The following is an 11,959-nucleotide window of genomic DNA, read 5'->3' as shown; positions in this document are numbered from 1 at the left end:
CTTTTATGGCTGGATAAAATGGACCACAGAGACAAAGCTGCATCCATTAGCAAACAAAAAATAAAGTCATAAATATTTTCCAAAAGGATGCTGCATGTTGAGTGTCATTTCCTTTGACATATTTGTTACCTTCCTGATTCGATATGTGTTGTGTGTGTTTCATTGAGTTTCAAGGCTTATTAGTGCTTCAAATATGCCTAACAATGGAGAGAAAGATTCCCATGTGTTTTCTAACCGGCTACACTTTGCATACCCATCTTATAAAAGCACACAGATAGTGTTTCATTTTAGATTGAAGGACTGCCATAAGGGACACTGCAGCATGCTTCTGAATCAGCAGTAACAGGAACAGTGTTGCCATTAGTGTGACAAGGGCTAAAGCAATTAGATTTAAACTTGATGAAATAGCTGTACCTTCCATTTACTAGATCATGTTGAAACATTTCCTCGTCCTTTTATGTGTTTGTAATGGCAGGTACCCTGTGTGTTAGCCCTAGTGTTCTTCTCTGGGGCCCTGACTTGTAACCATGCATACAAAGAATGCATTGTAGTCTTGAGAGACTGATTATCTCTACTGTCACATCTCTCCATGGTATCATATAATTGTTTCAGCTGCAAGTAAATTCCTGAAATGTTTAGTATTGCACACTGGATGAATGTCTGTTCAACCTTCCAAAATGTTAGTGATTATCCAATGGGAAAAGGAGGTCTCTTTAGAGGCATTAAGGTTGCAGTGTGTTCTTTATGCGCTGACCTGAGAAAACACAGATGTTGCCAAAAATAACAAGTCAAATGGTAGCTACTGAAGAATTCATAGGGACTATATAGCAAAGAAAATCTCTCTTCAGTGATTTGGACTGTATATTGTAAAGGAGTAATTGCATATGCCATAAATACATTTTGGTCTGAATAGATAAACATTACTTTGACATTTTGGCTGTTGGATATTTAGATGTCAGTCTTTTATTTATATTTTCATTATCTCTTATAGATAATATGCATAAGTAAAGCTACCTCCAGGTGTTAATGGCATAAAATATCAGGAGTGAATTCTTCCTCCTAAAAATGTATGTATGTTTGAATTTGAAATATCTTTATTTGAATTCTCAACAACAGTAAGAGAAATAAACAAACATATTCAAATTAGAATTTTCCTCTTAATTAATCAAATCTTACTTAAACTTTACCAGATGTTTTTAGAGTTATATATAATTATGGCTGAGTGAAAACACAACATTTTATTAGATGGGGCATAAAACTGATGATTTTCTAATTATTGATTTTCTACTTGTGTGATCGCTAGGCTACACTAATATTGGTTTCAGAATAAAGTTGTAATAGGTTTATAATATCAGTATATAAAAGAGTAGCACCTTGTTAAAGAACTGGAAAAAATAACATACTGAAAATTGTTGGTGTTTATTTTTTGGAGCTAGTTACTTCGCCAAATTGATGGGAAGCTGAGTCATTGACAGTTATAAAATTCATTCATTTCATGAAGTAAAAAATTATTATTTTAAATGTAATCATTTGGATATACTTCTGTACCACATAGTGACATCAACACCGAGGGACTACAAATATTTTAGCAAGTATTTCAAGAAATAGGAATATTATGCACTATAGCATATTTTGACTCTGAATAACTGTTTCCATTTGATGGGAAAATGCAGTGGCACCACTTCTGGAGACTGCCTACTTTTCTTCAATTCTCCTGCTGTTTCTACACTTAAATATTTTCTTTACAGGCACTAATTTGTATGCCAGTGTAGTACTGGATTGACAGGTAAATTACCCTTTATAAACATTAAGAATATTCACAAGATAAACTATTACACTAAAATACATCACAGAGCTTAGATTTTTTTTCTTGACCTTAGTCATGAAAAATATTACTTTTGAATCTGTAATGGAAATGAGCATAAATTATAACATCATTTAAAAGAGATTTCCCCCCTCCAATACAACAGAATACACGAGAAAGCCAAACTCTCAAAAAGAAAATAACTAAGCTCTTATTCTTCCCTTTAGAAACCAGTAGGCACAACCTCAAATTAACTGCAAAATCTTTGTATATGACCCAGGCAACAGAACAGACACCAATTGTTACCTTTGATCTTCCAGAGAGCTCTATTTCTGGATTTGGCTGTGGTGTCTGCCAAATATAATTTGGGGTTTGTACCAGACTTTTGTTGTTGTTGTAGCATATTATTTCATTGTCCTTCCAAAGGAGGTTTATAGCCATGCCTTCCTAAAACAACTATTAGACTGGCAATTTGAAAGCAGTTTACTAGGTTACATGAGCGCTTCACTTTGATCACAAATAAAAAAATTAAAAGAGAGTCTTCAGAAGTTTTTAGATAACTTTTGAGGAATTTACATTACATAAACTATTGAAGTAAAATTCTTATTATATTTCCATAAAGTTATATTTCTATATATATTTACATAAAGTATAGCTATGTTTGAATTTCTATAAATATGGGTATATACATTTCAATGGTAATATTTATAATAATATTGTAAACTAGACTTTTTTAGTACATTTTTTAGTGCCTTTATATTTGTTAGCTTACAACAAAACAATGGGATACATAACAATATCATCCCCTACTTTACTATAGAGAAATCTAGGGTCCAACTGAGGCACAAAAACAAGTTTGCGTAAATTTTGACTTTTTGTACGCTACAAATAAGCAACTATTTATATAAATAGGCTGAAATCCAGGACGGTGTCTACCAATGATAAATCATATACCAGATAAGCCATTTATTATATCTCACTTGGAAACTTTCCTCCATTTTCAAATGAGGAGCTTTAAAGAGACAGAGAGAGAGAAAGAGAAAGAGAGAGAGAGCGTGATCTGCTCTAAAACCCTTAATTTAAAATTCATGTACATCTACATTAGCTTATTTAATATTTTTACTTAATAATTTAAAATCATTGTCTAAATTGTTGTTTCTATTTCCTAAATGTGATATTGTATAAAAAGAAAGGAATATTGATATTAACCCAGTAAAAAGACACCATATTTAGTTAATTCCCACAAATGTATTTCCCAAATGTACAAGTGAAGATGAATATATGTTTCTCTGTATATACACACACACGCACACAGAGTCATGCTCAAAATGCCATTTGCTTTCAATAGAAAGCATATCACACACATATGTCAGGTACAATGATTCAGACCCTCTTTCTAACCAGAAATAGGGCCTCTCTCAATCATTTCATCTCTCTAGGAATTTAGTTTTCACCTCTCTAGGAATTTAGTTTTCACCTCTGTTAAAAATGAACAGTAATTAATTTATATTTTTATTATAGCAAAATTACCAAAACACTATTTGCTCTGAAATATCAACTACTATTTACTTATATTAAAAAAAATTTACATCTAGTTAGATTATTCAGAAGAACATTCCTCAACATGTTTTTTAAGAAAGTTAAACTTCGCAGAAAAGATAAAATTAGAATGTAAGAGCATTTAAACTTAAATAGTATATGTTATATGCAATGCTAAATAATGAAATTAATACCGTCTGCACAGTAATTAACATTTTTAATAACATGGCCCTTATTCATACTGCTCTGATGATTTGTGTCTCCATAATATTTCTCAGTATTATTGAGAAAGTGCCAATGGTCTAGTACGAATTGGTTTAGTACATTGTTCTGCTTTTTGCACGTGACTGTATTAATACACCCAACCAGCTCCTTCCTCCCACCCCTACAGAAGCATAGTCTGGTAAAGACTTCAAGTGTTGCGCTTCCCTGGTGGCGCAGTGGTTGAGAGTCTGCCTGCCAATGCAGGGGACACGGGTTCGAGCCCTGGTCTGGGAAGATCCCACATGCCGCGGAGCGGCTGGGCCCGTGAACCACAATTACTGAGCCTGCACGTCTGGAGCCTGTGCTCCGCAACAAGAGAGGCCGCGATAGTGAGAGGCCCGCGCACCGCGATGAAGAGTGGCCCCTGCTCTCCACAACTGGAGAAAGCCCTCGCACAGAAACGAAGACTCAACACAGCCATAAATAAATAAATAAATAAATAAATAAATAAATAAATAAATAAATAAATAAATAAATAAATAAATAAATAAATAAATAAATAAATAAAAAAAAAAGACTTCAAGTGTTCACTTGGGACCCCTGATAATAATATCCTCCAGGAATAAAGGCAAACTAGAAATTATTTTCAATAATTGCTTGATACCTTTATGGAAAAAAAAAATTGGCTTGACCTATAAAGAGAAGCATATAGTGAAATCCAGATAGGTAGTTTATAGATCTAAAATCAGAGTTAAAAAATAAAGCTTTTAGAGGAAAACATAGGTGAATACATTCATTACTCAAGCTTTAACAATGTTCCTTTAATCATGATACATAAAGCACTACCTATAAAATAAAATATTAAAAAATTGGGCTGTAATAAGAATTTCTGCACCAAAAAAGGAACCATTCAGGTCATAAAAGAGAAGCTATAGAATGAAAGAAGATATTTCAACACATAAAAAACAAAAAGAACTTGTGTCCACAAAATGTTTATCAAAATCCCACAAATTAATATGCAAAACATATAAATATTAGGTAAATGTGTAAATTAGTAGATAAATAGACAAAAGAATTAAACAGGCACTTCACAAAACAACATATCTAAATGGTCAGTAAGTCTTTGAGAAGATGCTCAAACTATGTCAGAGAAATGAAAATTAAAACCATAATGAGTACACAACCACACACTTGTACACACACACAAGAATAGCAAAGCAAAAATAAAAACATCATAAAAAGAGCAACATAAGAAAACAAAAACAAAAGGCTGCAAGTTTTGCTGAAGATGTAGAGCAAAGGGAACGCATACATCACCAGTGGGAGTGTAATTGGTAGAACCTCTTCGGAAGACTAGTAGTATATATTAAGCTGAACATACTCAAAAACTATGCATATATACGTTATATGCATAAGTCCAAATGAACAGTAATTAGTTTATATTTTTATTATAGCAAAATTACCAAAACACTATTTGCTCTGAAATATCAACTACTATTTACTTATATTTAAAAAAATTTACATCTAGTTAGATTATTCATCAGCACTAGAATTGACAAATTGTGGTATATTCCCACATTCATTATTATTTATAAGTTTAAAATGAATGAACTAGTGTTACATATAAAACATGGAAAAATCTGGGAACAAATAATTTAGATGGTTTAAGACACACAGAAGAGGGTATATAATATATAATTCCATTTAAATAATATTTAAAAATAGGATAAATCTAAAAGTCAGAGCTGTATTTACTTTTTGAAGTGTGGGATTGAGAGAGGGCAAACCATTTCTGTGTTAAATAATACAAGTTTATTGTTTTCAGCTGCAATTATTATGGTAATTTATTACACAATAATAGATAACTGATCCACTACATATTATGCTGTTAAGCTGTGACTCAGAATGGAACTGTTTTTAGGTCTCTCCCTGGAAAAGTGCAAAGACCCCTTTTACAAAGAGCAACTGTTATAAAATATGTTTACTATATTGAATGCCAGGGATCTTATTCTCTCACATGTCTGTTTACTTCATTTTTGAACAAAATATTATGCTTCTGTTGAAAAGTGGACTCCATAATTTTCACTTATTTCTTCTAATTCTGCATGTTAGCAGTATTCAGAAAAAGGTAACTCTCTCCCAATAGGACAACCCCTCACACATGTGAGAAGCAAACTCTTAAGATTTTTTTAGGTATTTATGCCTCTATGACTTCTGCATAAACATACAAAATACAAGTTCAGCATTTCTGCTAATTTTATCTACTAAAATTTTCCAGAAAGAAGAAATTCTAGTTAATTCCTGCTAAGAAATATCAGACCAAAAGGATTAGTACAGCCCCGGGTTCTAAAGATCAATGGGTTTGTTACAGAGGGAGGGTGAAGCAGGTCTCCACCATTGAAAATGCTCTTGCTGGTTCCCAGAAACCCAAATCTGCAGGCTGCTCACAAGGCAATATTTATAAATCTTTTATGAAAGGGTCAAGGCTAGGGTACGGCAATAAAAGCTATCATCACTAGAAATAACATAATAGGTCCTGCTGAAGGCTACCCGGGTAGATCCAGCACACATGGTAACAAAGCAGAATCACCTATAGTAGTTACTTAAGAGCCATGAGGATTATTATAGTTGAATTCCATCTTTCTTAATAAATAACCTACAGTTAACTACATAATGACTCTTACTGGAGTATATTCAAACAGTCCTCAGAAAAATTCAAAACATGCTCATATTTTTAAGACCTTTTTAATCTCAAAATGCTTACATTCATGATTAAATGTCATATACAGAATTAATTTTCAAAGGAAACCTTGCTATACTGAGACTTGAATAACATTTATAAAGTCATGCAGCCTTGATATCCCATACAGATAATGTAGATAAACTGACAACTTGAAAAGTATCCTAACTCAAAAACCTGGATTGAAAAATAAACTTTTTAAAAAAAAACATACGCAGCTGAACTCATAAGTTTAAAAAAAAAAAAAAAGCTTCTTTGGGCCCCCAAGTGGAGAGTAGTAGAGAACACAGTGGTAAGTATAGCTGAACTACAGCTATCTTGGGAGGATTTTCTGATATCAGAACCAAGAGGCTTGCAGTTTAAGTACTTGTCCAAGAACTGGAAACAACAGCTTAGGTCTACCAAAACTGGAGGGCTAAAACTGAGACCCCATGCAAAACGAACATGTTAGCCACAAGGATAATAAGAAAAATATGTCCACTTATAAAGGGCTATGACTAGTAACTCTTCTGTTTGTACTAGCACTGGATGGGAAAAAAAAATAGCCCATGAAAACTTGAAAACCCTAACTGCCCTAACTTCCCATGTAGCTTTGGAGTTTGAGTTTAAAGTATGAGTATATTAAGGAAACCCCGAACTAAGAAATTAACCTAAAATGGCATCGAGATAGTAGCATCTCAATTCACCTGAAAATGCACCTTTTCTCTGAAGACACAACATCAAAGCAAGCTTCACAGAATTTCTACAGATAGATAGCATCCTGTTTGTAAGGTTCATAATCCTAAATCTTTAAACACAGAAGGAAGCAGCTACAAGTGAAAATCCATAGAAACAACATATAGTACAATTTATCTGCTCAAAGATTTAAGGTATTAAGTAACCAGATATAAAATACAAATAGGTACATATAAATGTTTAGAAGGGTCACGCCCAAGATTTGGCAATAAGTTATAATCAAACAGGTCCAAGTATATCTGATAATGAATCAAACGCACTTTCTAGACTTGACAAATTGAATCATTGGCAGTAAGAATCCAGAGCTAAGTCAGTTAACTAGATACGGATGACAAGATAATTGATGCTGCTCTATGCAGACGTGAAGAAATTACGCAGGTTCGCAGGATACTTTTACGAGAGGCAGAAGTAAGAGGTGATGAAAATAACGGATAAATGAGAGGGTCCTAAATTTGCCTTCCTGGATTTCAAAAAGAAGAAAAAATAGAAAATGAGGGGCAGGCTGTATTTTAAAAATATATATAATAACTGAGAATGATAAAAAGAAGACAAAACAATAAAACATGGATTTTCTCATTTAGGAAGCACAACACATCCCAAACAGAATACATTAAAAATCTCCATACTATGGGAGACTGTACTTTTACAAAGATGACTGCAACAGTCTTGTACTCCAAACGCTTTTCTATAATGCAATTGCATCACCCTCTTACCAAGAGGAGAAACTGAATTCCTTTCCCTTTGAATCTGGGATGGCCTTGGAATTTGTAAACCAACAAATGTGGAGGAGGAGGTGCTGCTTAACTGCCACAGCTTGGTCAGAAGAGGTCATGGGGCTCCTTCCTCTTTTCAGATGCTTACTCTTGGCAAATTTCCTCTCATGAATTTCCCTCTTGGAACTCAGCCCGATGCTGTGAGAAGCTCCGGCTCAAGCCACACGGGGAGGCCACATGTACGGGCTGCACTCAACAGCTCGAGCTCCACCCAGCCTTAACATCACCATAGCGGAGGTATCAGGCATTTAAGTGAAGAGACCCCCTGAAGACTCCATGCCCCAGCTGCTCAAGTCTTTCCTGCTGAGGCCCCATCCATTTTGGAGCAGAGAGAAGCTAACCCAGCTGTGCTCTCCCTGGATTCCTGATCCACATAATCCCTGTAAGCTTCATAAAATAGTTGTTTTATGCCACTAAATTTAAGATGCTAACTGGAGTGTTTACTAGACACATGGCAGTTTCTAGAATAAAAAATAAAATTAGAGAGAGTGGCATCTCAATTAAATTACATCTTAAAAATCAGTCTGATAATTTGCTAGTCATATATCTATTAAACGACTTGTCTCAAGAACAGGCAGAGAACAAGAAAAAGGCACAAACCTGATAGAAATAAACGGACAAAATGGACAAAAGCCTTGAAAAGACAATGACAGAAGGTAACTAGATGTCCAATAAGCATAAGATACTCAATCACATTAGTCATTGGGGAATCAAATGAAAACCACGTAACGCGCGAGGGGCCGGATGCCCAGCGCGAGGAGGCGGGCACCAAGGGCCTGGGCACGCGACGCGAGCACGTGGGGGAGAGCGCGAGGCGGGGCGTGCGGCGTGAGAGGGGGCGGGGCGCGCGGCGTGAGGGGGCGGGGCGCGCGGGCGTGAGACGGGGCGGGGCGCGCGGCGTGAGACGGGGCGGGGCGCGCGTATCGGCGCCGCGGCTGTGTGACGCGTTTTCAAATCTTCAACCGCCGCAGCCCACTCGTTTGTGCTTTGCCACTTCCTCCTTGGCGCCCTGGGGCCGAATTCCGCCCCCAGAAACCCGGCGGGCAAACGCGGTATCTCTACTGCGTGGGTGTGGTGGCCCGCTGAAGGGGAGAGGCTACCGCCCGGTCAACGGGCCTCGAGGAGCCATGTTTCCGCGGCTGCCCGGCGCGACACCCTCTCCGGACCCAGCACGTAGGTGCCAGGCGGCTGCCATGAACTCCAGAGCCATGAGGATCCACAGCAGAGGACATTTCCAGGGTGGACTCCAAGTCAAAAATGAAAAAAAAGACCGTCTTTGAAATCTCTGGAAACTGATAACAAACCAGAAAAATCCAAATATAAGCCACTCTCGCGTGAAGTATTTTACATTGACTTACCTTCTGTCACCATATCTGAAAAACTGCAAAAGGACATCAAGGATCTGGGAGGGCGTGTTGAAGAATTTCTCAGCAAAGATATCAGTTATCTTATTTCAAATAAAAAGGAAGCTAAATTTGCACAAACCTTGGGACGAATTTCTCCTGTACCAAGTCCAGAATCTGCATATACTGCAGAAACCACATCACCTCATCCCAGCCATGATGGAAGTTCATTTAAGGCTCCAGATACAGTGTGTTTGAGCAGAGGAAAATTATTAGTTGAAAAAGCTATCAAGGACCATGATTTTATTCCTTCAAACAGTATATTATCAAGCGCTTTCTCATGGGGAGTAAAAATTCTTCATATTGATGACATTAGATACCACGTTGAACAAAAGAAAAGAGAATTGTATTTACTCAAGACATCAAGTACTTCTGTAAGAGATGGGGGGGAAAGAGTAAGTAAGTATTGGCACACAGAAAGCAAGAACAGGTAGACTCAAAAAGCCTTTTGTAAAGGTGGAAGATATAAGCCAGCTTTATAGGCCATTTTATCTTCAGCTGACCAGTATGCCTTTTATAAACTATTCTGTTCAGAAGCCCTCCAGCCCACCTGATGTAGATAAGCCATCTACCACCCAAAAGCAAACTCAGGTTAAACTAAGGATCCAAACAGATGGTGATAAATGTGGTGGAATCCCAGTTCAACTCCAGTTAAAAGAGAAGAAAAAAAAGGGATATTGTGAATGTTGCTTGCAGAAATACGAAGGTCTCGATACCCATCTTCTAAGTGAGCAACACAGAAACTTTGCACAGAGAAATCACTATCAAGTTGTTGATGACACTGTATCTAAGTTAGTTTTTGACTTTGTGGACTATGAAAGGGACATGCCTAAAACTAAAAGAATAAGATACAGTGTTGGATCCCTTTCTCCTCTTACTGCAAATGTCTTGAAAACGTCTGAACCTAAAGAAAAGATGGAATTACAACATACTTCTCAGAAAAACTCCAGGGAAAATGTACAGGTGATGGAGCACGTTTTCCTGTATAAAGCAACCCAGGAACCTGAACAAAAGTTTATGTCTACTTCAGAACACATCCCACACCCTTCAAGTGAATTAAGAGGACATGATGATAAAACATCTAATAAATGGTCCATGTTAAATCCAGCTGAAAGTGACATAAAAGAAAATTTTATATCTCTAAATTTTATCTCTCTATCTCCACATAAAAATAAACAGGAATGCATTCTTGACGTTCCTGAACATAAATTAATTATAAATGAAAATGACTTAGAAGTAAGGGTGGATCACTGTCCACGTAGGCAACAGGCATCTGTACAAGTTTCTCATTTCAGTACGGATAATAGTGCACCTCAGCCAAAACAAAAGTCAGATACTGTGCTTTTTCCAGCAAAGGATATGAAGGAAAAGGACCTTCATTCAGTATTTCATCATGATTCTGATCTGTTAGCAATAAACAGTTCACAGGAGCACCTAACAATTCAGGCAAAGGCTCCATCCCAAAGCCCTCCTGAGGAACCCAACCCATGTGACATCAAGAATATGGATAGTTTACCTTCTGGTAAAATCCATCGGAAAGTGAAAATACTATTAGGAAGAAATAAAAAAGAAAATCTGGAACCAAATGTGGAGTTAGATAAGAAAAGAACTGAATTTCTTACTACACAAGAAGAAAACAGAATTTGTAGCTCATCAGTACAATCTCTACTGGACTTATTTCAAACCAGTGAAGAAAAGTCAGAATTTTTGGGTTTCACAAGCTACACCGAAAACAGTGGTGTATGTGATGTTTTAGATATTTGGGAAGAGGAAAATTCAAATCTGTTACCAGTGTTTTACTCTTCCCCTTCAACTTCTACATTTTCTGGTTTTTAGATTAAAAAAAATACCTTTCAGAAGCAAAAAAAAAAAAAAAAAAACCATATCTGATACAACTCACCATACCAAAATGGCTAAAATGAAAAAAGTGAAAAATACCAAATGTTGCTGACATACAAAGCAATTAGAACCCATATAAACTGTTGGTGAGATTGTAAATTTGTACAACTCTTTTAGGAAATGTTTTTAAGGTATCTACTCAGGCAGAATATGCCTAACCTGTAGCCCAGTAAATTCAGCTCCTAGGTATAATCCTAACAGAATTATGTACGTATGTTCACCAAATAAACAAAACCAAAACACGTGCTAGAATATTCATAACTGCTCTTATGAATTCAAATGTCATCAAAAGCATAAAGGAGAGATATTTTAATATAGTCACACAATGCAATACTGTATAGCAGTGAGACTGAACAAACTATACACATGAATCAATATGTATAAATGTCATAAACACAACATTGAGCAAAAGATATCAAATATAAAATAGTACATACTGTGTAATCCCATTTAGGTAAATCTAAAAGCAAGAAAAAATAATGAAACTTAGTAGAATAATGAATAATATGTACCAGTTAGAGGAAAAACGTTAATAATTTTGAAGGAACCTGAGCAGGGGCTCTGGGGTGTTGGTAATGCGCTGTTGACTCATGGATGGGAATTGGTTGCACTGTCAATTTGTGGAATTCATTAAGCTGTAAACTTGTAATATCTTTCTGTATATTTAACATACTTCAATAAATTAATAATATACTTAAATATTCAAAGAATATTTAATATATTTCAATAAAAGTTTTTTTAATAAAAGCAATTGGTGACATGAAGTAGGTTTTCTACAAAGGAATCAAAACAGCAGAAGGAAGTCATAATACAGTTAAACAATATCTTTAAAGAATTAAAAGAAAATAGGTGTCAATCGGAA

The 11,959-nt window shown here is 35.8% G+C and overlaps 1 pseudogene; it reads left to right on the top strand.

Moving 5' to 3' along the window:
• Positions 1-8,988: 8,988 nt before the first annotated feature.
• LOC137763891 (protein DBF4 homolog A pseudogene) lies at positions 8,989-11,034 on the top strand (annotated as a pseudogene).
• Positions 11,035-11,959: the final 925 nt, after the last annotated feature.

The sequence above is a fragment of the Eschrichtius robustus genome, chromosome 4, assembly GCF_028021215.1.
Source record: "Eschrichtius robustus isolate mEscRob2 chromosome 4, mEscRob2.pri, whole genome shotgun sequence".
Classification (NCBI taxonomy): Eukaryota; Metazoa; Chordata; class Mammalia; order Artiodactyla; family Eschrichtiidae; genus Eschrichtius; species Eschrichtius robustus.
Note: the sequence above shows the minus strand (reverse complement) of the source record. Positions and strands in the feature narration are given on the sequence as shown.